Source organism: Syngnathus leptorhynchus, chromosome 9 (assembly GCF_054491065.1).
Source record: "Syngnathus leptorhynchus isolate UIUO chromosome 9, UIUO_Slep, whole genome shotgun sequence".
Classification (NCBI taxonomy): Eukaryota; Metazoa; Chordata; class Actinopteri; order Syngnathiformes; family Syngnathidae; genus Syngnathus; species Syngnathus leptorhynchus.
Genome location: NC_141203.1, coordinates 608,566 through 630,319, shown reverse-complemented (window position 1 = coordinate 630,319; position 21,754 = coordinate 608,566). Strand labels below are relative to the sequence as shown.

Sequence of the window (21,754 nt, the reverse complement as noted above, 5' to 3'; positions counted from 1 at the left end):
TTTGCAGTCGTGTCATCGGATTTGCGGCCGCATGTTTTGGACACTCAGGTGAAGAGAGAGGCGGAGCTGTCAACTGATCATCACCTGGTGGTGGGTTGGCTCCGATGGTGGGGGAAGATGCCAGTCCGACCTGGCAGACCCAAACGCTCTGTGAGGGTCTGCTGGGAACGTCTGGCAGAATCCCCGGAAGAGGAAGGAAGAACTTCAACTCCCACCTCCGGTAGAGCTTTTCCCATGTCATGGAGGCGGCGGGGGACATTGAGTCCGAGTGGACCATGTTCCGCGCCTCCATTGTTGAGGCAGCCGGAGCTGTGGCTGTAAGGTTGTTGGTGCCTGTCGTGGCGGCAATCCCCGAACCCGCTGGTGGACACCGGCGGTAAGGGATACCATCAAGCTGAAGGAGTCCTATAGGGCTGTTTTGGCCTGCGGGACTCCGGAGGCAGCTGACAGGTACTGGATGGCCAAGCGGAACGCGGCTTCGGCGGTTGCTGAGGCAAAAAACCCGGGCGTGGGAGGAGTTTGGAGAGGCCATGGAGAATGACTTCCGGACGGCTTCGAGGAAATTCTGGTCCACCATCCGGCGTCTCAGGAGGGAGGAGCAGTGCACGGTCAACACTGTTTAGTGGAGATGGTGTGCTGCTGACCTCAACTCGGGATGTCGTGAGTCGGTGGAGGGAATACTTCGAAGACCTCCTCAATTCCACCGACACGCCTTCCATTGTGGAAGCAGGGCCTGAAGACTCTGAGGCGGACTCTCTAATCTCGGCGGTCGAAGTCACTGAGGTAGTTAAAAAACTCCTCGGTGGCAGGACCCAGGGGTGGATGAGATCCGCCCGGAGCTCTTAAAGGCTCTGGATGTTGTGGGGCTGTCATGGCTGACACGCCTCTACAGCATTGCGTGGACATCGGGGACGGTGCCTCTGGATTGGGAGACTGGGGTGGTGGTTCGCCTCTTTAAGAAAGGGGACCGGAGGGTGTGTTCCAATTACAGGGGAATCACACTCCTCAGCCTCCCTGGTAAGGTCTATTTAGAGGTGCTGGAGAGGAGGATCCATCGGGAGGTCGAGCCTAGGATTCAGGAGGAGCAGTGTGGCTTTCGTCCTGGCCGTGGAACAGTGGACCAGCTCTACACCCTCGGCAGGATCCTTGAGGGTGCATGGGAGTTCGCCCAACCAGTCCACATGTGTTTTGTGGACTTGGAGAAGGCGTTCGACCGTGTCCCTCTGGAGGTTTTCCGGCAGTAAGTCGGATTCGTTCCTAGTGAGGGTTGGACTTCGCCAAGGCTGCCCTCTGTCACCGATTCTGTTCATAATTTTTATGGACAGAATTTCTAGGCGCAGCCGAGGCGTTGAGGGGGTCCGGTTTGGGGACCTCAGCATCGCGTCACTGCTTTTTGCAGATGACGTGGTGCTGTTTGCTTCTTCAGGACGTGATCTCCACCTCTCACTAGAGCGGTTCGCAGCCGAGTGTGAAGCGGTCGGGATGAGGGTCAGCACCTCCAAATCCGAGTCCATGGTCCTCAGTCGGAAAAGGGTGGAATGCCCTCTCCGGATCGGGGATGAGATCCTGCCCTAAGTGAAGGAGTTCAAGTATCTTGGGGTCTTGTTCACGAGTGAGGGTAGGATGGAGCGCTTGATCGACAGGCGGATCGGTGCAGCGTTGGCAGTAATGCGGACTCTGTTCCGGTCTGTCGTGGTGAAGAGAGAGTTGAGCCAAATGGCAAAGCTCTCGATTTACCGGTTGATCTACGCTCCTACCCTTACCTATGGTTACGAGCTATGGGTCGTGACCGAAAGAACAAGATCCAGGATACAAGCGGCCGAAATGAATTTCCTCCGCAGGGTGTCCGGGCTCTCCCTTAGAGATAGGGTGAGAAGCTCGGTCATCCGGGAGAGACTCCGAGTAGAGCCGCTGCTCTACATTGAGAGGAGCCAGATGAGGTGGCTCGGGCATCTCATCAGGATGCCTCTTGGACGCCTCCCTGGGGAGGTGTTCCGGGCATGTCCCACCGGTAGGAGACCCCGGGGACGACCCAGGACGCCCTGGAGAGACTGTCTCTCGGCTGGCCTGGGAACGCCTTGGGATACCCCGGGATGAGCTGGATGAAGTGGCTGGGGAGAGGGAGGTCTGGGAGTCCCTCCTAAAGCTGCTGCCCCCGCGACCCGACCCCGGATAAGCGGAAGAAGATGGATGGATGGATGTATTGCAAGAAAAAAAAATATCAAACCAAACGTAGACCTGTAGACCAAATCTTCAAAAATTATGTAGATTGTGTGTTTTTATTTAAAAATGGAAAATATCAAAACCTCGTGCAGACTTGAAATTTTTTTATTTCTCCAACATACCCTTAGCTGTGCTCTTTACAGGCTCTCCAGTCTGAGTGGTGCACAACGCTGACATGCAGGTCCTCAGAGTGCCCCAGCTCTTCAACGGATAACACTACAAAAAAAGCGCAAACATTGGTACAAGTAGGAAATATTCTAATTTCAGACGAAGTTTCAAGTTTCAGCTAAATCACAACTATACAGAGGGAGGAAAAAGTATGCTAACTCTTCTTCATTTTCTTCAAATTCTGCATACAGTAGCTCACAAAAGTGAGTACACCCCTCTCATTTTTGCAAAGTTTTAATTATATCTTGTCATGGGACAACACTAAAGAAATGACACTTTGAGACAATGTTAAGTTGTCACTGTAGAGCTTGGATAGCCAAGTAAATTTATTCTTACTTTTATGTAACTCAAAATACAACAATGAATGTGTAAAATGCTGGCAACAAAAGTGAGTACACCCAAACTGAAAATTGGACCCAAATGTCAATATTTTTATTTTACACATTCATTGTTGTATTTTGAGTTACTTTGAAGTAACAATAAATTTAATTTGCTATCCAAGCTCTACAGTGACTACTTAACATTGTCTCAAAGTGTCATTTCTTCAGTGTTGTCCCATGACAAGATATACCGTAATGTTCGAACTATAAGTTGCATTTTTTTTCATAGTTTGGGGGGGGGGGGCACTTATACTCAGGAGCGACCTATGTGTAATGTTTTTCACAAATTTTCAAAATTCAAAAATCTGCAATGTAGTGAAACCGCGATAGACGAACCGCGATGTAGAAAGGGATTACCGTCATTTAAACTGCAAGTGACGTCACCGGCACCGCGTGGCGGTTGTTTACATAAAGGACAAAAGATTCGATCACGGGATGACGAAGATGACGAAGGGCCCCACGTTTGAAGCATTTAATGATTTGGAGTGAAACAAGGTTTGAAAAACGTATTGATGTTATAGTTATTTGACATATTTTATTTCGTATAGCAACTTGTATATGTTTTTATCGTTACAGTTCAGTAGTTGTTGGCTCGTTGAACTCTTGTTAAATAAAGAGCCATTCACCAAACCCACGTCTTTCCTGGTACTTTGTTAATGCTACAATATAGTTATATACTAGATCTGTGCGGCGCGCGTGACGTTGTTGACATAAAGGACGAGGAATTTGATCGATGGATTTAATGATTAGGAGTGACACAGATGGTTTGATAGTATTGTTATTTGAAATATACTTTATATATCGTTATATGGGTCTGTGGAATAATTAGAAATGCAACTTACGAGTCCGACGTCAGCGGCGCGACTCTTATGCGGCTTTACATAAAGGATGATCGATGGATTTAATGAATTGGAGTAACACAGATGGTTTGATAAACGTGTTATTTATGTAATACTTATTTGAATAACTTGGATGTTATGTCAGGCCCATTCTCAGCTCCTCGTTTGTGTATGTCACGTTAGCATACCGTATTGTTTAGCCTGTTTTTGCTGGTTCATGTCTGTTCTTGGTGTTGGATTTTGACAAATAAATTTGCCCCAAAAGTGCGACTTATACTCTGGTGCGACTTATATGTTTTTTTTCACTTTATTGTGCATTTTATGGCTGATGCGACTTATACTCCAGATCGACTCATAGTCCGAAAATTACGGTAATTAAAACATTGCAGAAATGAGACGGGTGTACTCACTTTTGTGAGTTACTGTAATTTGGTCATGAGTCTGATCATCTAAATCAGTTGTTAAGGGAGACTTTCCTGCATGTTTTATGTTTTAGACATTTCCTTCCTCAAACACATCTGATTCAAAGAATCTGATCAGCAAGAGCTTCAGAAGCCTGATAACAATCCTGGATCATTTGAATCGGCTTGTTAAAGGAGGGAGACATCTAGACGGCCAGAGTTGCACACTGTATGAGCCATTTTTTCCTTTTGCATTATTTTTTGCATTGTTGTGATTTAGCTCCATGCCACTAGATGGACTCTTATGGATTGACATGCATTGTACTAGGATGCATATAAGAACCCGGCAGAGGTTGACAGGAAGCCAACAGTTTTCAACTGTGTCAATGCCTTGAAACTACCATTGCTCATGGTGAGAAATATATGTGGTTATTTTGGTTACTTTTATGTTACGAGTCATTTGCCATGTTGTTCATGTGGAATATAAACCTTCACGTCTTTTCTTTACCTTCACCAACCAAACTCTCCGTCTGCTTACTTCAGGTGCAAAGACAGACGTCATAACACTCCATTGACCAGCCCCAGGAATTGACTATATAGGGTGTAGCCAATGCCATAGGCCGAAAACAGTCTCGTTTAGATCACTGTTCACGGCGTTCGTTTGGAAATTCCGATTGTGAGGGCAAATGTTTGGTGTTGCCTAGGTGAAGCTAAGCTATCAGCAGTTCTAAAAGTTGGTAGCAGTACCCATTCAAAGCGATCAGATTAATTACAACCAAGGACCATTTCCAGTCAAAGCTTTCAGCCTGCTCTAGGCCAACAAGTGTTTCAACTCTTGTAAGGCCAAAATCAAACATCAGGTCTCTATCTTTTGCTGCAACAACAAAACAACATTATGATTCTCCTTGTTCATATTCATATGCAAAATGCACAACATCTACCACGCAGGGAAATGCCTATTTATGATGGAGATCCTATGAAGTTTAACAACTTTATCAGAGCCTTTGAACAGTGTGAAAGCCAACACAACATCTAAAGGAGACTGCTTTTACTACCTTAAGCAATTCACTGGGAAGCAGCCAAAAGAAATGGTACATAGCCACCTTCACATAACTGCCGAAACAGTGTTTGCAGTAGCAAATAAGTTGCTCAAGGAGCAATTTGGAAATGAATTCAAGATCACTGCAGCATGTATGGAAAAGGTCAGGGAGTGGCCGAGCATAAAGGCTGAGGACCCTGAAGCACTCATGGCTCATGGACTTTTCTTATGGTCGTGTTCCAATGCCATGGCTGCTCTTCAATATTTGGAGGAACTTAACATGCCAGCTAACATCAAGATCCTGAGTCAGAAAACACCGTATAAACTCAGAGATAAGTGGCGAACTGCCATACTGGAAAAACTAGTCGAAGAGCACAATTCTCAGACATTGTGGATTTTGTTGAGTGCCACGTGAGAATCACTTCAGATCCAGATGGCTCACTTGCTGTCAAAAGGGGCAACCAGGTCATCAGGTGAGCCATGTCTGAGGTGCAGCAGCTTTGCCACACGGGTGGTCGTTTAGGGTGGACCCAGCACACCAGATGATGATTATGACAAGGTCATATTCACTAAGGGTGTATTCAGACCTGACTGTTTGGTCCACTTTAAAAGGACCAGGGTTCGATTCCAACATTGGTCCGGACCTTTTATGTAGGTGTGAATACACACAAACGAATCCTGGTGCGGATTAAAGAACCAGAGACTTTTTTAAAGTGGTCTCGGTTCGCTTCCAAACAGACACTGGTGCGGTTTGCTTCAGGTGTGAATATAAATATATCATCGGTTGTCCATCCAAAACTATGAATTACAGCACTTTCTCTGTAATTCTCATAGCTTTTGCGCTATTGCCTGGGAATTTATCCCGTCTTTGCAGTGCATCTGCTAACGTTAACTGCTGTGTAGGTCCATTTCCCGCTCGCTTTGATTTGCCCAACTGCTGGAACTCCTGGTGCTCCGTTGCGTGGTGTTTCTGGAGATGCTTAATTAAATTGGTAGTACTATAACTAGCAGTACTACCACCACCCCTGGCAACATTAGCTTTGCAGACATTACAAACTGCCGTCGAGGTAGTTGGCGTGTTCAGTTTAAAATACCTCCACACAGCTGACTCTTTCGTTCGCTCCATGTTTCCGTTTGTTTAGAAAACGCTCGTGGCATGCAGCACACGTGCTGCTGACGTATGACGTAGCCCGCGTCCCAATAGATTAAATTAATAGATTAGATATAATCAATAATAATTAATAGATTAGATATAGATCGGCTCAGATCGGCTGCATTTTCCGATATAGATCCGTATAGCGATATAGATCCGTATAGCGATATAGATATAAAATAGATCCATCTATTTTGTTGATATCGGGGCCGATATCCGATCCAGATATCGGATGGGTGCATCTCTACTTCTGATCTGAATACACACTAGGACTGATGCCATTCCCTGCATGTATTTCAACGTCAGCGGTCATGCATTGGATCAAAGCTTTAAGATGGGAAGAAAGCTGCATAAGAAGAAACTGGATTGCTTAAACAAAAATGACTTGTGCTTTAGTTGCTTGTGCACAGGGCATCTGAGCAAGAACTGGACACTCGCATCACTTGCAAAAAGTGTAATAGAACCCACCTAACTGTTTTACATATCAGAGTATTTCCGGTTGGGGCACCAACCGTGGCATTAGAAAAAGGAGTCACAGCCAGTAAACCGCCAGCGAGCATGAGCGACTCAGTCACAGTGTTTGACCTTTGGCCCCCGTGCCGCAACCGGAGAGGAAAGCCTTAGCCACCTTGGTACAAGGGACAGTATAGTAAGCAGATACAGCTTCATACACAGGAATGATACCAAGGAAGATGTGTTTGTTCATCAAACTGCAATCCGGAGTGTTGGCAATGGCGAGGTGGTAGAGTTTGTGTTAAAACATCACACAATCTGAATTAGGGACAATTTGCTGCCTCTGCTCTGACCTGCTGGGCATATATTGGGTTATTGTGTACATGCTATGATGGCGGCGCGTGCACACGCAGCGACCTCTCTCCGTCCCAACCGATCGGTGTTTTGTTCATTTAATAAGTGTTTGTCAGACAGTTTTATGTGTTTGTCTGATCGTGCCATGTTGCGCTACAAGTACAGCAGGCAGGTTCTGCTCGACATCGGCGAAAGCGAGTTTTGCGGCGTTTCGGACTTTGATACGGGGACATTAAAGTCACTGGGACTGCTCCGGCCTGAATCATCGCCGGACTCGTCTGCTACTCCTTCCCCGGACAAGCAGCGTCGGAAGCGGTGTGCGAGGAGGCAGAAGAGGGGAAAGCGCGGAGGCGTCCGGGCCAGGCTAGCGGCGAACCCAACTCGCCCGGCCGTGCCTTCCATTCTTCTGGCGAATGTCCGGTCGCTGGACAACAAGATGGATTACATTCGTCTGCTACATCCACGAACCGGGCAGTGAGCAACTGCTGCGTGCTCGTGTTCACTGAAACTTGGCTGAATGTCAACATTCCGGACTCTGCTGTGCAACTGGAGCGGCTGGCGTGCTTTCGAGCGGACCGGGCAATTGAAGAAGGAGGGAAATCGCGTGGAGGAGGTATATGTGTCTACATCCGCGACGAATGGTGCCGGGACTCTGTAGTGGTATGCAGGCACTGCTCGCCACTGGCGGAGTTTGTGATCGTTAAGCGCCGTCCTTTTTACCTACCAAGGGAGTTTACTGCGATTCTGCTTGTCGCGGTCTACATCCCGCCTTCCAACGTTGGAAGTGACAGGATCACGGCCCTTAATGAACTGTATCGGGCTGTCAGTGATCAGCAGACGGCGCACCCTGACTGTCTCATCATCTTCGCTGGTGATTTTAATCATGCTGACCTGAAGTCTGTCTTTCCAAAGCTTCACCAGCATGTTACTTTTCCAACGCGTGGTGGCAGCTTCCTGGACTTGGTCTACACTGCACATAAAGGAGCTTTCAAGGCCACCCCCCTCCCCAACATCGGACTTTCTGACCACGTCACCGTTCTGCTTACCCCCGCGTACAGACAGAGAGTGAGAACTTCCAGGCCGGTTCGCAAACGTGTTAGGGTGTGGCCTGAGGGGGCCTCTGATGCTATTCGAGACTGCTTTGGCACTACAGACTGGAAAATGTTTAAGCAGGCAGCCACTTGCGACAATCGGACGGACATTGAGGAGTATGCTGACTCTGTGACCTCTTACATCGCTAAGTGCATTGATGATGTGACCCTCACAAAGTACGTCGTCACTCGGGCTAACTGGAAGCCATGGCTGACAGGGGCTGTCCTTGGGCTCCTGAGGGCCAGAGACAAAGCCTACAGGGCTGGGGATGCACCGAGCGTGAGATCAGCAAGGGCGAAACTGTCCCGGGGCATCAAGGATGCGAAAAAGGCGTTCTCTTCCAAGATTACTGCTCACTTCAAAGACAGCAAGGATGCTCGGAGCCTGTGGCGAGGCATACAGACAATCACGGAATACAAGCCCGCGCCGCAGAGCTGTGAGGGCAACGTCCCTCTGCTCAACGAACTGAACCGCTTCTTTACTCGCTTCGACGCTCAGAACGCCACTTGCCCGCTGAAGACCCCTCCCCATCCGGACGAGCAGCCTCTGTGCCTCTCTGCCGTTAGCGTGATGAGGACGCTTGCTGCTATCAACACCCGTAAGGCGGCGGGCCCGGACAACATCCCGGGACGGGCGCTGAAGGACTGCGCTGAGGAGCTGATGGATGTCTTCACGGACATCTTTAACATTTCCCTGCGGCGGGCCGTCGTCCCGTCTTGCTTCAAGGCTGCCACCATCATACCTGTGCCGAAAAATCCTGCTCCCTCCTGCTTCAATGACTACCGCCCTGTGGTGCTGACCCCCATCGTCATGAAGTGCTTTGAGAGGCTTGTCTTGGCGCACGTCAGATCTGTTCTTCCCCCCACCGTGGGCCTCAGTACCTCCCTTTGCAACTGGCTACTGGACTTCCTCTGTCAGGATCCTGAATTCCCTCCACCCTCTGCTACATGACGTCCTGTTCTTTTGCGCTATGAACTGGCTGTCTGCTATTAGCGCGCTTGCTCCATTTTGCTGCTCTTATTTGTCTATTCATTTATTTATTGTTTATTATTTGGGTTATTTGCCTATTACTTATTCGTTGCTCTTGTCTGTTCGTTTTTACTCTTTGTGCTATTTGATGTGAGTGTTGTGTATTGTCTAGTCACCGTGGGACGGTGGGAAACGTAATTTCGATCTCTTTGTGTGCCTGGCATGTGAAAGAATTGACAATAAAGCGGACTTTGACTTTGATGTCAGGGGTGGCCAACAGCATGCGGTCTTTGCCTGGTTTCATGCGGCTCTTACATTCATGTCGTATCATACGTGGGGTTTTTTTTGTGCGTGTTGCTTCGCTAGAGTTCAATATGATATTTCCGTCAAACGCGTATGCGCATGAAGTGAAACTCCGCAAAGGAGGAGGGGCAAACCCATTCGAGGAAACAAACAGTGTCAATTTCGTTCTCAAAATGGCAGGGAGAAAATACACAGCTAAACAGAAATATGAAGATGAACACAGGACGTTTTTAACAGAATGGGAAAGTTTATATTTTTTGGTTGAACGCAATGGCAAGCCATTCTGCCTGATATGTCAGACGTCATTAGCGCATTTCAAAAATTCAAATCTTCAGCACCACTTCAGCTCACATCGTTAAGAAATTTCCAAAAGGGACTGAATTTCGCAAGCGCAAGTTGGACACTTTCAAAAGTCAGGCAGAAAAACAGGTAGAGTTTTTCCAAAAAATTACGAAGCACTCGGAGACTGTCACGCTTGCATCCCATCAACTGGCTTGGAACATTGCACGGGCTAAAAAGCCATACAATGAAGTGGAGTTCGTTAAAAAATGCCTCAGTGACGGTGTTGAAATTTTGTTTCCTGAAAACGAGTAGCAACAACGTAATACAAGCCAGATTTGAAGACGATTGTTTAATGCAAGGAATGCACTAAGCAAAATGCATAGTAAGTGAAAATATGCAATTGTAAATTATTATGTTTTTGTTTGTGGACTTTGTTGAACTGAGAGTTTGTGTGTGAGACAGTGCACACAATGTTCATTGTTGAAAATGACTGGCCTGTGGTCTTAGTACTGTAGGAGTTAATTTCTGTCATTATCATGTTAGTGCGTGACATGATAATGTCACACAATAAATTTGGCTGAGCAGAATTGTGTGTGTGTGTGAGTGAGTGAGTGAGTGAGTGAGTGAGTGAGTGAGTGAGTGAGTGAGTGAGTGAGTGAGTGAGTGAGTGAGTGCGTGCGTGCGTGCGTGCGTGCGTGCGTGCGTGCGAGAGAGAGAGAGAGAGAGAGAGAGAGAGAGAGAGAGAGAGAGAGAGAGAGAGAGAGAGAGAGAGAGAGAGAGAGAGAGAGAGAGAGAGAGAGAGAGAGAGAGAGAGAGAGAGAGAGAGAGAGAGAGAGAGAGAGAGAGAGAGAGAGAGAGAGAGAGAGAGAGAGAGAGAGAGAGAGAGAGAGAGAGAGAGAGAGAGAGAGAGAGAGAGAGAGAGAGAGAGAGAGAGAGAGAGAGAGAGAGAGAGAGAGAGAGAGAGAGAGAGAGAGAGAGAGAAGAGAGAGAGAGAGAGAGAGAGAGAGAGAGAGAGAGAGAGAGAGAGAGAGAGAGAGGTGGCGATGTTCATGTGTGCTCATGTGTATGATGTGGCTCTTTGCGGTAATACAGTCAAAAATGTGGATCTTAGACTGACTGTTTGGCCACCCCTGCTCTATGTCTATCAGGACCAGTTTGTCTTACTCATGAAAAGCTTGTTCTGAAGCGGAATTATAAAGTTGTGTAGCATTTTACTGCATTTGGCATTCAAACATATCACACATCTTATGGGAAATTAATATAGTCACACAATTAAAATTTACTACCTCTGATGTGATCTGCCAATGTAACATTTGGTGCTTTTGTTTTGCACCTGATTTTAGTTTAGATTTTAGTTTAGTTTAGTTTTAGAAACATGGGGAAATATCTTCTTTCCACTTCATTCTTTCCGATTCAAAACAGTCTCTCGCACTCAAACACACACAACACAATTACCAACGACGTTTAATAATGTTTCATTTAAAATCTAAATCTACATGGGATTCACCCATTCCTAAAGTTGAAATGTGCAATGATACTTTGTGTCTAAAACTAGCTTTGAAATTTACCGTAATTTTCGGACTAAAAATCGCGTTTTTTTTCATAGTTTGGGTGGGGGGGCGACTTATACTCAGGAGCGACTTATATGTGTTTTTTTTTCAAAAACATTTACTTGATCATTAACACATTACTTACTAGTACAGTTGATCACCTCACATATTTTTAATACACTGAAAAAAACGAATAAAGCAATTCACACTTTAAAGCTAAAGGAATATAAGAGTTTGATCTTAAAGTAGTTCATTAGACATCTTGTGTATGAGAGTATGAAACTGTAAAGTGCTGAGTGTGTGACGGTGGAGACAAAACAAGATATGTGGGCAAGGATGTGCACGAATGAAATGTTCCAGATTAAACAATGACGCAGGAGCAGCAAGGAGTACAAGATGACCCAGGGGCAGCGGGTAGATAACAACTAGGGGACCCTGTATGGAAAACTACAACCAGGAGGAGCGAGCAAATGATTCTGCAGAAGAAGAAAGACCAATAAGAGCAAGCTAAAGTTAAATGCAGTGTACACATAGCCAATAGAATAATGACAGAATGCCTTTGTTTATGTGCCATTTGCATATTGTGTAGTATAATTAATGGCTGGGCAACTCGGATGTAGAGTACGTCTGCTGGTGGGAACAGAGACGTACAGAGGTGTATTGAGAGGGACCCGAGACCCAGAAGATGTATTAGATTTGGTTGTTAGGAATAAATCCACTCGTGTGTGAAAATGCCAGCTTCCTGATACCTTTCTATTGCAGAACGAGCGCGCAAATTGTTGGATGAGTGGCAGTTGGGTAAGGTCACAAATTGGAGTCAGATTAGTAACTCGCGTTCAAGTTAAATTAGAAATAAATTCCAACAAAGCACAATATTCAAGTTCATGAAACAAATAAACAAAACAACTGAAAAAGAAATATAGTTATTTTCAAACTAAACTGGACGAGGGTGCTTTAAATTTCACCATTGGCAGCAATGCAATTTAGGATGCAACCTGCCGTTAAACCCCAATGAAGAAGAAGAAGACGCAACAGCTGGGAAGGGCTTAACAAAATGGCACCAAAAAGAAACTCCTATTCTGCAAGATACAAATTGCAAGTTGTAAAATATGCAGCCGAAAACAGCAATCGAGCAGCAGAAAGAAAGTTTGGAGTTTCTGAGAAACTTGTAAGAGATTGGCGAAAAGCGGAGGTCACTCTTAACGAAATGAAGAAAACGAAAAAAAGCTAATCACGAGCTAAAAGCTAGGTGGCCACAGCTCGAAGAACGAGTTTGCACATGGGTGCTTGAACAACGTGCTGCTGGGAGAGGCTTATCAACAGTGCAATTGCGTCTCCACGGCCAGGTATTTGCCAAAATCATGAATATAAATGACTTCGTGGTGGGAGGATCTTGTTATCGCTTCATGCAAACGCCTCTCAATCCATGCCCAGGTGCTTGCCAAGGAGATCAATTTAAAAGATTTTCAAGGAGGACCTGCTTGGTGTTATCGCTTCATGCAACGCAATCGCCTCTCTATCAGAGCAAGAACATCGGTGTCCCGATCACTCCCAGCAAACTTCCAAGTACAGATCAACTGTTTCCGTGAGTTCATTAAGAAGCATGTAAGTGAGCACAACGTGACACCGGATCATATTATTAACATGGACGAGATCCCCCTCACGTTTGACATTTTCATGGGCCGAAGTGTTGCAGAAAAAGGGCAGAGGAGTGTTAATATACTAACAACTGGTCATGAAAAATCACACTTGACAGTGGTGCTGGCATGTTGCGGAGATGGCTCAAAATTGTCACCGATGGTCACCTTTAAACGAAAAACGATGCCAAAAATCCAATCCCCCTCAGTTACTGTTGCCGTAAATGAGAAAGGGTGGATGGATCAAGAAATTATGAACTTGTGGCTTATGAAGTGCTACACAAGGCGTCCGGATGGCTTCTTCAGAGCGAACAAAGCTCTGCTTGTGATGGACAGCATGCGAGCGCACATCACGCCAGAGATAAAAAATAAATTAAAAAACCTCAACTCCATACCTGCCATCATCCCTGGAGGCTGCAGTAAAATACTCCAGCCACTCGACGTCTCTGTGAATAGGAGCTTTAAAGCAGTTCTGCGTAACCTGTGGCAGCAGTGGATGATGGACGGAGAGCACAGCTTCACGGCAACCGGGAGAATGCGACGTGCAACATTCCTGGATGTCATTGGATGGATTGATAAAGCATGGGCTTCGGTTACACTCAAAACCATTCTGTCAGGATTCAGAAAAGCTGGAATAAGTCCAACTGAAACTGACAAGGAGTCTGACGTCAACGACGCAGATGACGAAGGGCCGCACGTACTACCGGCATCAGTAGCGGAGTTGTTCGTCAGTGACACGGAGGATGAAGAGTTTGAAGGATTTAATGATTAGACAGAAGACACAGACGGTTTGAAAAAGTTGTTATTTATGTTATAGTTATGCTATTTAGTTATGCTAAGTTATGCTATTTATGTTTCATTTCGTGTAGCAACTTGTTTATGTTTTTAGCGTTACAGTTCATAAGTCGTTGGCTCGTTGAACTCTTGTTTTGTAAAATAAAGAGCCGTTTACCAAACCCACGTCTTTGCTTGTACTTTGTTAATGCTACAATATAGTTATATGCTAGATCTGTGGAATAACGACGAAGCTGACGTCAGGGCACACTTTGTTGAAAAAAGACGAGGAATTTGATTGATGGATTTAATGATTTGGAGTGACACAGATAATATTGTTGCCTTATGATAGTTATTTGAAATATACTTTATATATCGTTATATGGGTCTGTGGAATAATTAGACATGCAAATCACGAGTCCAACGGCGCGCGTGCGCGGCATTGTTTACACGATCGATGATGGATGTATTTCATGATTTGGAGTGACAGACGGTTTGGTAATATTGTTGCTATATGATAGTTATTTGAAATGTACTTAATATATCGTTATATGGGTCTGTGGAATAATTAGACATGCAAATCAGGAGTCCGACGGCGCGCGTACGCGGCATTGTTTACACGATCGATGATTGATGGATTTTATGATTTGGAGTGACGCAGATGGTTTGATAAACGTGTTATTTATGTAATAATCATTTGAATATCTCTGAATGTTACGTTAGGCCCGTTCTTAGCCTCTCGTTTGTGTATGTCACGTTAGCATACCGTATCGTTTAGCCTGTTGTTGCTGGTTCGTGTCTGTTTTTGGTGTTGGATTTTGACAAATAAATTTGCGCCAAAAGTGCGACTTATACTCCGGAGCGACTTATATATGTTTGTTTTTTTTTCACGTTATTGTGCATTTTATGGGTGGTGCGACTTATACTCCGGAGCGACTAATAGTCCGAAAATTACGGTATTCAATGTTCAAGCAATTCAACATGAGAAAAAGCTGAAAAACATTGCACATTATATTTCTAAGATATACCTCATATTCCATCCAAAAGGTTAATAAATAGATCACTCTACAGAACATAATCAGATACGAATCAAAAAACAGAGCAGTCGGCGGGCAGTAGGCAGGTAACACCCTAAACCGGTTGCCAGCCAATCGCAGAGCACACAGAGACACACAACCATCCGCTCTCACCTACGGGCAATTTACAGTACTCAATCAGCCTACCATGCATATATTTGGGAAGTGGGAGGAAACCGGAGTGCCCGGAGAAACCCACACAGGGACAGGGAGAACATGCAAACTCCACCCAGGGAGGGCCAGGGGTGGAGTCGAACCCACACCCTCTGAACTGTGAGGTGGACGTGCTAACCACTGCAACACCGTGCCGCCGGGAATGTGACATATACCTCCAAAATATTGTAGCTCTTTTAAAACATCCAACCGGCGCATTGTTAAAAAAAATTGTTGCGAGTTCTACTCAGCCATTTAATCATCTATCCATCCGCGTGTCTCCACGAGGCAGTCATCGGGCAGTAGGCGGAGGACACCCTGAACTGGTTGCCAGCCAACCACAGAGATGAACAACCACTCGCATTCGCACACACCTACGGCAATTAGGAGTGCTCAATCTGCCTACCAAGCATATTTTTGGGGATGTGGGAGGAAACCACAGTACCCAGAGTAAATTCACACTGGCACGGACGGGGAGAACATGCAAGCTCCACACAGGGAAGACCGGAGGTGGAATCAAACCCACAACTTCGAAACTGTGAGGTGAACATGCTAACCAGTGTTCCACCGTGCCACCTCCATTTAATAATCATCATAATAATCACTACTAATCTAATAAAATATTAAAGCTGTCCCAAGCTTGCTGGGTTTGCAAAATTTGGGGCACAATGTATTGTAACAGCATCAACGTTTCACGAAAACTCAACAACTTCGTGTTTCACCATTATGAAGACTGTATCAATCATCTGAGCAAATATCAAGTGTGAAAATATGAATATAAATATAAATCAATGCATTATGACATGTGCCAATAATTCATTAAATGTACAGGGATTACAGGGAAATACAATTATTTTTCTATTTCATTAATATTAACATGGCCCGTGTTGCAGTGTCATGAATTTATTTAAACTGTCAATCTCGCCCATCAAAGTCTGGTGGGCAGGTCCTAACACCTGATTGATTGACCTGCTCATTAAGTCAAGGCAAATCAATTCCAGAATAATAGATTGATGTAGAAAGAGTGGCATATTCGGACACACTGGCTGTCGCGCCATACATTGGTTTGCAGACATAAAACAATGCAAAACCAGCTTTGTTTGGGGTTTGAACCAATGATGCTAAAGAATAAAGAAACTGCTACTTTCAGCTGCTCTTCCACTCAGCCATCAGTGGCCTAGTGGTAAAGTGTCTGCCCTGAGTCTGGAAGGTTGTGGGTTCAAACCCTGGCCGGGTCATACCAATGACTATATAAATGGGACCCATTGCCTCCCTGCTTGGCACTCAGCGTCAAGGGTTGGAATTGGGGGGTTAGATCACTAAAAATCACAGCTGCTACTCACTGCTCCCCTCTCCCCCAGGGGATGGATCAAAATCACACGAGGATGTGCAGTTGAAAAATTTTGACACATCTTATGACAAATCATCAGAAAAAAAAAAAAATTATGAGACTTTTCCCAAACCGCCATTTTGGGAATGGAGAACCAGTTAATCTGGAAACCAGATGAACAGCAACACCACCTGCATGGGTTTTCCTGGGGAACTCCGGTTTCCTCCCAGATTCCCCAAACATGCTTGGTAGGCCACAAATTGAGCACTCCAAAATGCAATATTGAGTGGGAATGTGGATGGTTGGTTGTCTCTGTGTGCCCTGCGATTGGTTGGCAATCAGTTCAGGGTGTTCCCTACCTACTGTCCGATGACAGATGGGATAGGCTCCAGCACGCCCGCGACTCCCATGGGGACAAGCGGTACTGATGATGGCTGGATGGGTTTCTACTTATGACAACTTCAACATATGACAAGGATTAGCCTCTACAATGATTTCCAATCGAGAATTTGTGATCTCTTCCTTCCGTGACGTAGTGAGGCTGATGTATCAAATCAAGCAGATTCTGCCCAAAAAGCAGGCATCAGTAAGCCCTTCTGTTTCAAAATACCGTTGAATCTCTTTGGATTTTTCTCAGGGGGAAATTCTACCACTGGTATCATCTTTATTACAAGTTCTATCACATAGGAACTTGTTGGGCTCGCTACCATCCCTTTAAATGTTTTGAGTGAATCAATGGTGGATTGCCTGATTAAAAATAATAACACAATGATGACGTTTTTTTTTCAAACATGAAAAATGTAACTAATTGGGTCCAGCAAATAAATGATCCCAGACTGTGCACCATGAATAAAATTATCTAGAACTGCTTTTATAAGTTTTCTCAATGACATCCGAGTAGATGTGGTACCTACGCCGGAATGAACTGAAGAAGCAGAATTGGAACCAGAATCGTCCAATGATAGCCAACCCTATTGAAGACTGTAGACTGACTCTACAGTGTAGACTCTACCCAAAGCCCAAGGGCCAGATCCACCACATAATTTTACATAGCGCGCGAAGACAAATTGTCCAACGACTTCATGTGTCAATACTAGAATTATAAATTGTCTTCACTTTTGCAAAACAAATCTGGGAAGTATTAGTACCATTCATGTTTTTTTAAATGTTAAAAAAAGAAAGATTTTTTACTGTTTTTAATTTTATGTTTGAAAAAAAAGAAGAGATTTTTACTGTTTTTAATTTTACTGTATATAAGAACAGGCGTTGACAGTGATGGCCCTCCTAAGGAAACTATGACTACGATGTGGCCCGCGACAAAAATGAGTTTGAAAATCGTAACTGACAGCGGCAACAACCAATCAGAGCGCTGAAACAACACCCTCCCTTTTTAAAAATGACAAAATGTTTTGATCCAGCGGTACTTCTTGGGGTGAATAATAAAAATAAAGCGTGCGAGTGTGACATGCGACAGGAAGATGACAACTCAGATGTACTTATCTGTGGTCGTTTTAATTCACGTTTGTAGTGCAAATTGTATTGGACATGACCAAGAATGTAAGCCTTGATCAACCCAATATGATTAGTGGGGAATATGAACTGACAAATTAAGTTATTACACGATGACGTGAATGGGGCCTTACCTTTGATGTCCATAGTTGCCTTACAAGCAATATAGGGATCGACATTTTCCTCGTCTTTTTTGACCTTCTTGTGTGTCTCTCGGTGTCGTAATATCCTCCTCCTCCACCTCTTTTGAAGGCCCTGTCCAAATTCTCAAACGACAAATACATGCTCAATAGAAGTGCACGCGGTATTTTAGAACGCAGGCGAGTATAGCAGAATTGAGACAGAGCGTGTTACGTCATTGACTTGCAAGGTTGTTGTTTCGCCAGTTTTGTTGCTTAAAATTATTTAAAAAAACACAGTAAGGTGGTAGTAAATTACAATTCGGGATCCGGTGTTGGTACCATGGCTGTGTCCAAATTCGTAGGCTGCGTCCTCCAAGGCCAGTTCGAAGGCTGGGTGAGTGGGCGTGTCAAGCAATGTCAAATGCGTTGCTGTAGTGGAAAGTGGAGCAATGTGGACGTCACTAAAGCGGCTACGAAGCTGCCGACACAAATATATTTTTTTAACAATGGAGTGAAAAAAAAACACAAAATCAAAAATACTTAAATGTTAACCATGTAAGGAAACATAAGCCTGTTTAAGACCGCTTTCGTGTGTCCCGTGACGCGCTGTCGAGTCGCACAGGAAGTGACGTCTTGAAGTCTAAAAACTGGTCGAAAACTGGCCTAGCGATGCGAGTCGCAGATTTGGTTAGATGAAAATGTATAGGGGCCGACCAGTCGCACTGACATTCCTCGAACCATTACCATTGTAAACTAGAATTGGCAATTTCTGGAGAAATTGCGTGTGAAGGCGAACGCACTTCACACTATTGTGGGACTCGAAATAATGATTAAATGAAATAAAAATGGTAAATTAATAATGATGATTAAATAAAATAAAAATGGTAAATTAATGATGATGATGAAAATAATTATTATAATAATATTATAATGGTACATGCCGTCAAAACGGTAAAATTATGTTTTTAACTTAAAATTAAATGAATAACTAAATGAATGATGAAAATAATTTTTAAAATGTGTTAAAATTGAATGAATGAAAAATTAATGAATAAAAAAATCATGGCCAAGCGGGATTCGAACTCCCTCGCAGAAATGGCTCGTGTTCAAAGCGCCATTGTCTTCTTACTGAACTAAACAGCGCTTAGTGGTGCTGCGGCGGAATGATGCTATCAAACGAGAAATAAAAATGGTAAATGCCGTTAAAACGGTAAAATGATGTTTTTAACTTAAAACTAAATGAATAACTAAATGAATGAATGAAAAATAAATAAATAAAAAATAAAAGAGTTAAATAAATGAGTTAAGGAAAGAAATCATGAAAAAAGTTGTCAGATGTCAAAATCCGAACTCCCTCTTGAACGTCGTTCGTGTCTAATGCGCCATTAAGAATGAATGGGGGATTTTAAGGCACAAATTTGCTAATTATGCAAAAACGGTAAATGTTATGAACAAATAAAATACTAGCAATCATGCCGTGAATTTTTGGAACGTGTGAAAGTTGGAATGGGGTGAATCGGTTAAAGCATGTGGGAGTAGTTAGGTGTCAAAACAGTGGGAGGAATAAAGTAGGATAATAACTAGAATTGGCAATTTCTGGAGAAATTGCGTGTGAAGGCGAAGGCACTTCACACTATTGTGGGACTCGAAATGATGATTAAATGAAATAAAAATGGTAAATTAATAATGATGATTAAATAAAATACAAATGGTAAATTAATGATGATGATGAAAATAATTATTAAAATGTGTTAAAATTGAATGAATGAAAAAAAATAATTGCCAAGCGGGATTCGAACTCGCACGGGAACAGGGCAACAAGAATGAATGGGGGATTTTAAGGCACAAATTTGCTAATTATGCAAAAACGGTAAATGTTAAGAACAAATAAAATACTAGCAATCATGCCGTGAATTTTTGGAACGTGTGAGAGTTGGAATGGGGTGAATCGGTTAAAGCATGTGGGAGTAGTTAGGTGTCAAAAAAGTGGGAGGAATAAATTGTTTAATAATATTATAATTCAAAGGCCTTCACACTATTGTTATTCTACTTTATTTTTCTTCTTATTATTATTAAACAATTTATTCGCCTTCACACTAATAAGAAGAAAAAAAATAAAGTAGAATAACAATAGTTATTATTCGCCTTCACACTAATAATAATAATAATAATAAGAAGAAGAAAAATAATGAACACTAATGAACTTGTAAATATGTAACTATATCCTTTGCTGTCTGCAGATAGGTTGATATTGCAAACGAGAATCTATTGTAATTTGGACTACCAGAAAAGGTAAAGGTTAAAATAATAATAAATTAAATCCCTGCGAGCATTTTGACGTCTAATAGACGTCTATTAGACATCTATATGCTACCCAGATGTCTCGGCTAAAACAAATGAATTGAATGCGACATTGTTAAATGTCATCGACTGTGGCGCCGCTACGTCTGAAAACTCGCCGTAGATTGCCTACTCCGTGGTTCACAGATGAAACACGTACGCTGAAGCAATTATATAGCAAGCATGAGCGCAAATGGCATTTAACCAAACTTGAGGTTTTTCATCAGGCATGGTGTGACATCCTCCTGAAATATAAAGATGCGCTTATCTTCGCAAAAACTCGTTATTTTTCCCAAGTCATTAATCTCAATAAAAACAATCCTAAATACTTATCTGATACAGTGACTAAGCTAACACTACGCCAGCCGACCTCCAATAGCTCCTTCCACTCAGCTGACGAGTTCATAAAATTTTTCACTCGAAAGATTGAATCCATTAGGGATGAGATCAAGATGACCATTCCAATCGCTCAGTCGAGACCGCCGATTACCGGCGCTGATAATCATGCAATAACCCTCTCAAATTTTAAGAGCGTATCCCTTTAAAGGCTTACACAATTGGTTACTGCGGCTAAACAAACAACATGTTTACTCGACCCGCTTCCAGCTAAACTATTTAAAGAATTATTTCAAATTTTAGGATCGTCCGTCTTAAATATAATTAATCTGTCTGCCTCCTCTGGGACAGTGCCAACAGCCTTTGAAATCGCTATCATTAAACCGCTACTTAAGCGACCAAATCTTGACCTGGACTGTCTCAGTAATTATAGGCCAGTTTCAAACCTCCCATTCATAGCAAAACTTCTTGAAAAAGTTGTATCACAGCAGCTTATTGATTACATGGTCACCAACAATGGATATGAATCTTTTCAGTCCGGTTTTAGAGCTAATCATTCCACTGAGACAGCACTTGCTAAAGTGACTCTGCTCATAGCTATGGATTCAAACATCGATCCATCAATCCATCTTCTTCCGCTTATCCGGGGTCAAGTCGCAGGAGCAGCAGCTTTAGGAGGGACTCCCAGACTTCCCTCTCCCCAGCCACTTCATCCAGCTCATCCCGGGGGATCCCAAGGCGTTCCCAGGCCAGCTGAGAGACATAGTCTCTCCAGCGCGTCCTGGGTCATCCCGGAACTCCTACCGGTGGGACATGCCCGGAACACCTCTCCAGGGAGGCGTCCAGGAGGCATCCTGATGAGATGCCCGAGCCACCTCATCTGGCTCCTCTCAACGTGGAGGAGCAGCGGCTCTACTCCGAGTCTCTCCCGGATGACCCAGCTTCTCACCCTATCTCTAAGGGAAAGCCCGGACACCCTGTGGATCAAACTCATTTCGGCCGCTTGTATCCCAGATCTCGTTCTTTCGGTCACAACCCATAGCTTGTGACCATAGGTGAGGGTAGAAGCATAGATCGACCGGTAAATCGAGAACTTTGCCTTTTGGCTCAGCTCTCGCTACACCACGACGGACCGGTAGAGAGTCTGCATTACAGCCGACGCTGCACCGATCCGCCTGTCGATCTCGCGCTCACTCCTGCCCTCACTCGTGAACAATACAGTATGTGTAATAAGAAAAATAATGCATACTGTCCCGGGTGGCGTAAATGTG

At 44.1% G+C, this 21,754-nt stretch overlaps 1 long non-coding RNA gene across 1 annotated transcript; it reads right to left on the bottom strand.

Moving 5' to 3' along the window:
* Positions 1-2,428: 2,428 nt before the first annotated feature.
* On the bottom strand, positions 2,429-19,952 carry LOC147050554 (uncharacterized). The gene is made up of 3 exons (XR_015067240.1): positions 18,147-19,952; positions 17,820-17,951; positions 2,429-2,439 (listed from the first exon to the last, which is right to left on the bottom strand). It is a non-coding gene; the product is annotated as an uncharacterized LOC147050554 (long non-coding RNA).
* Between the last annotated feature and the right edge of the window lie 1,802 nt (positions 19,953-21,754).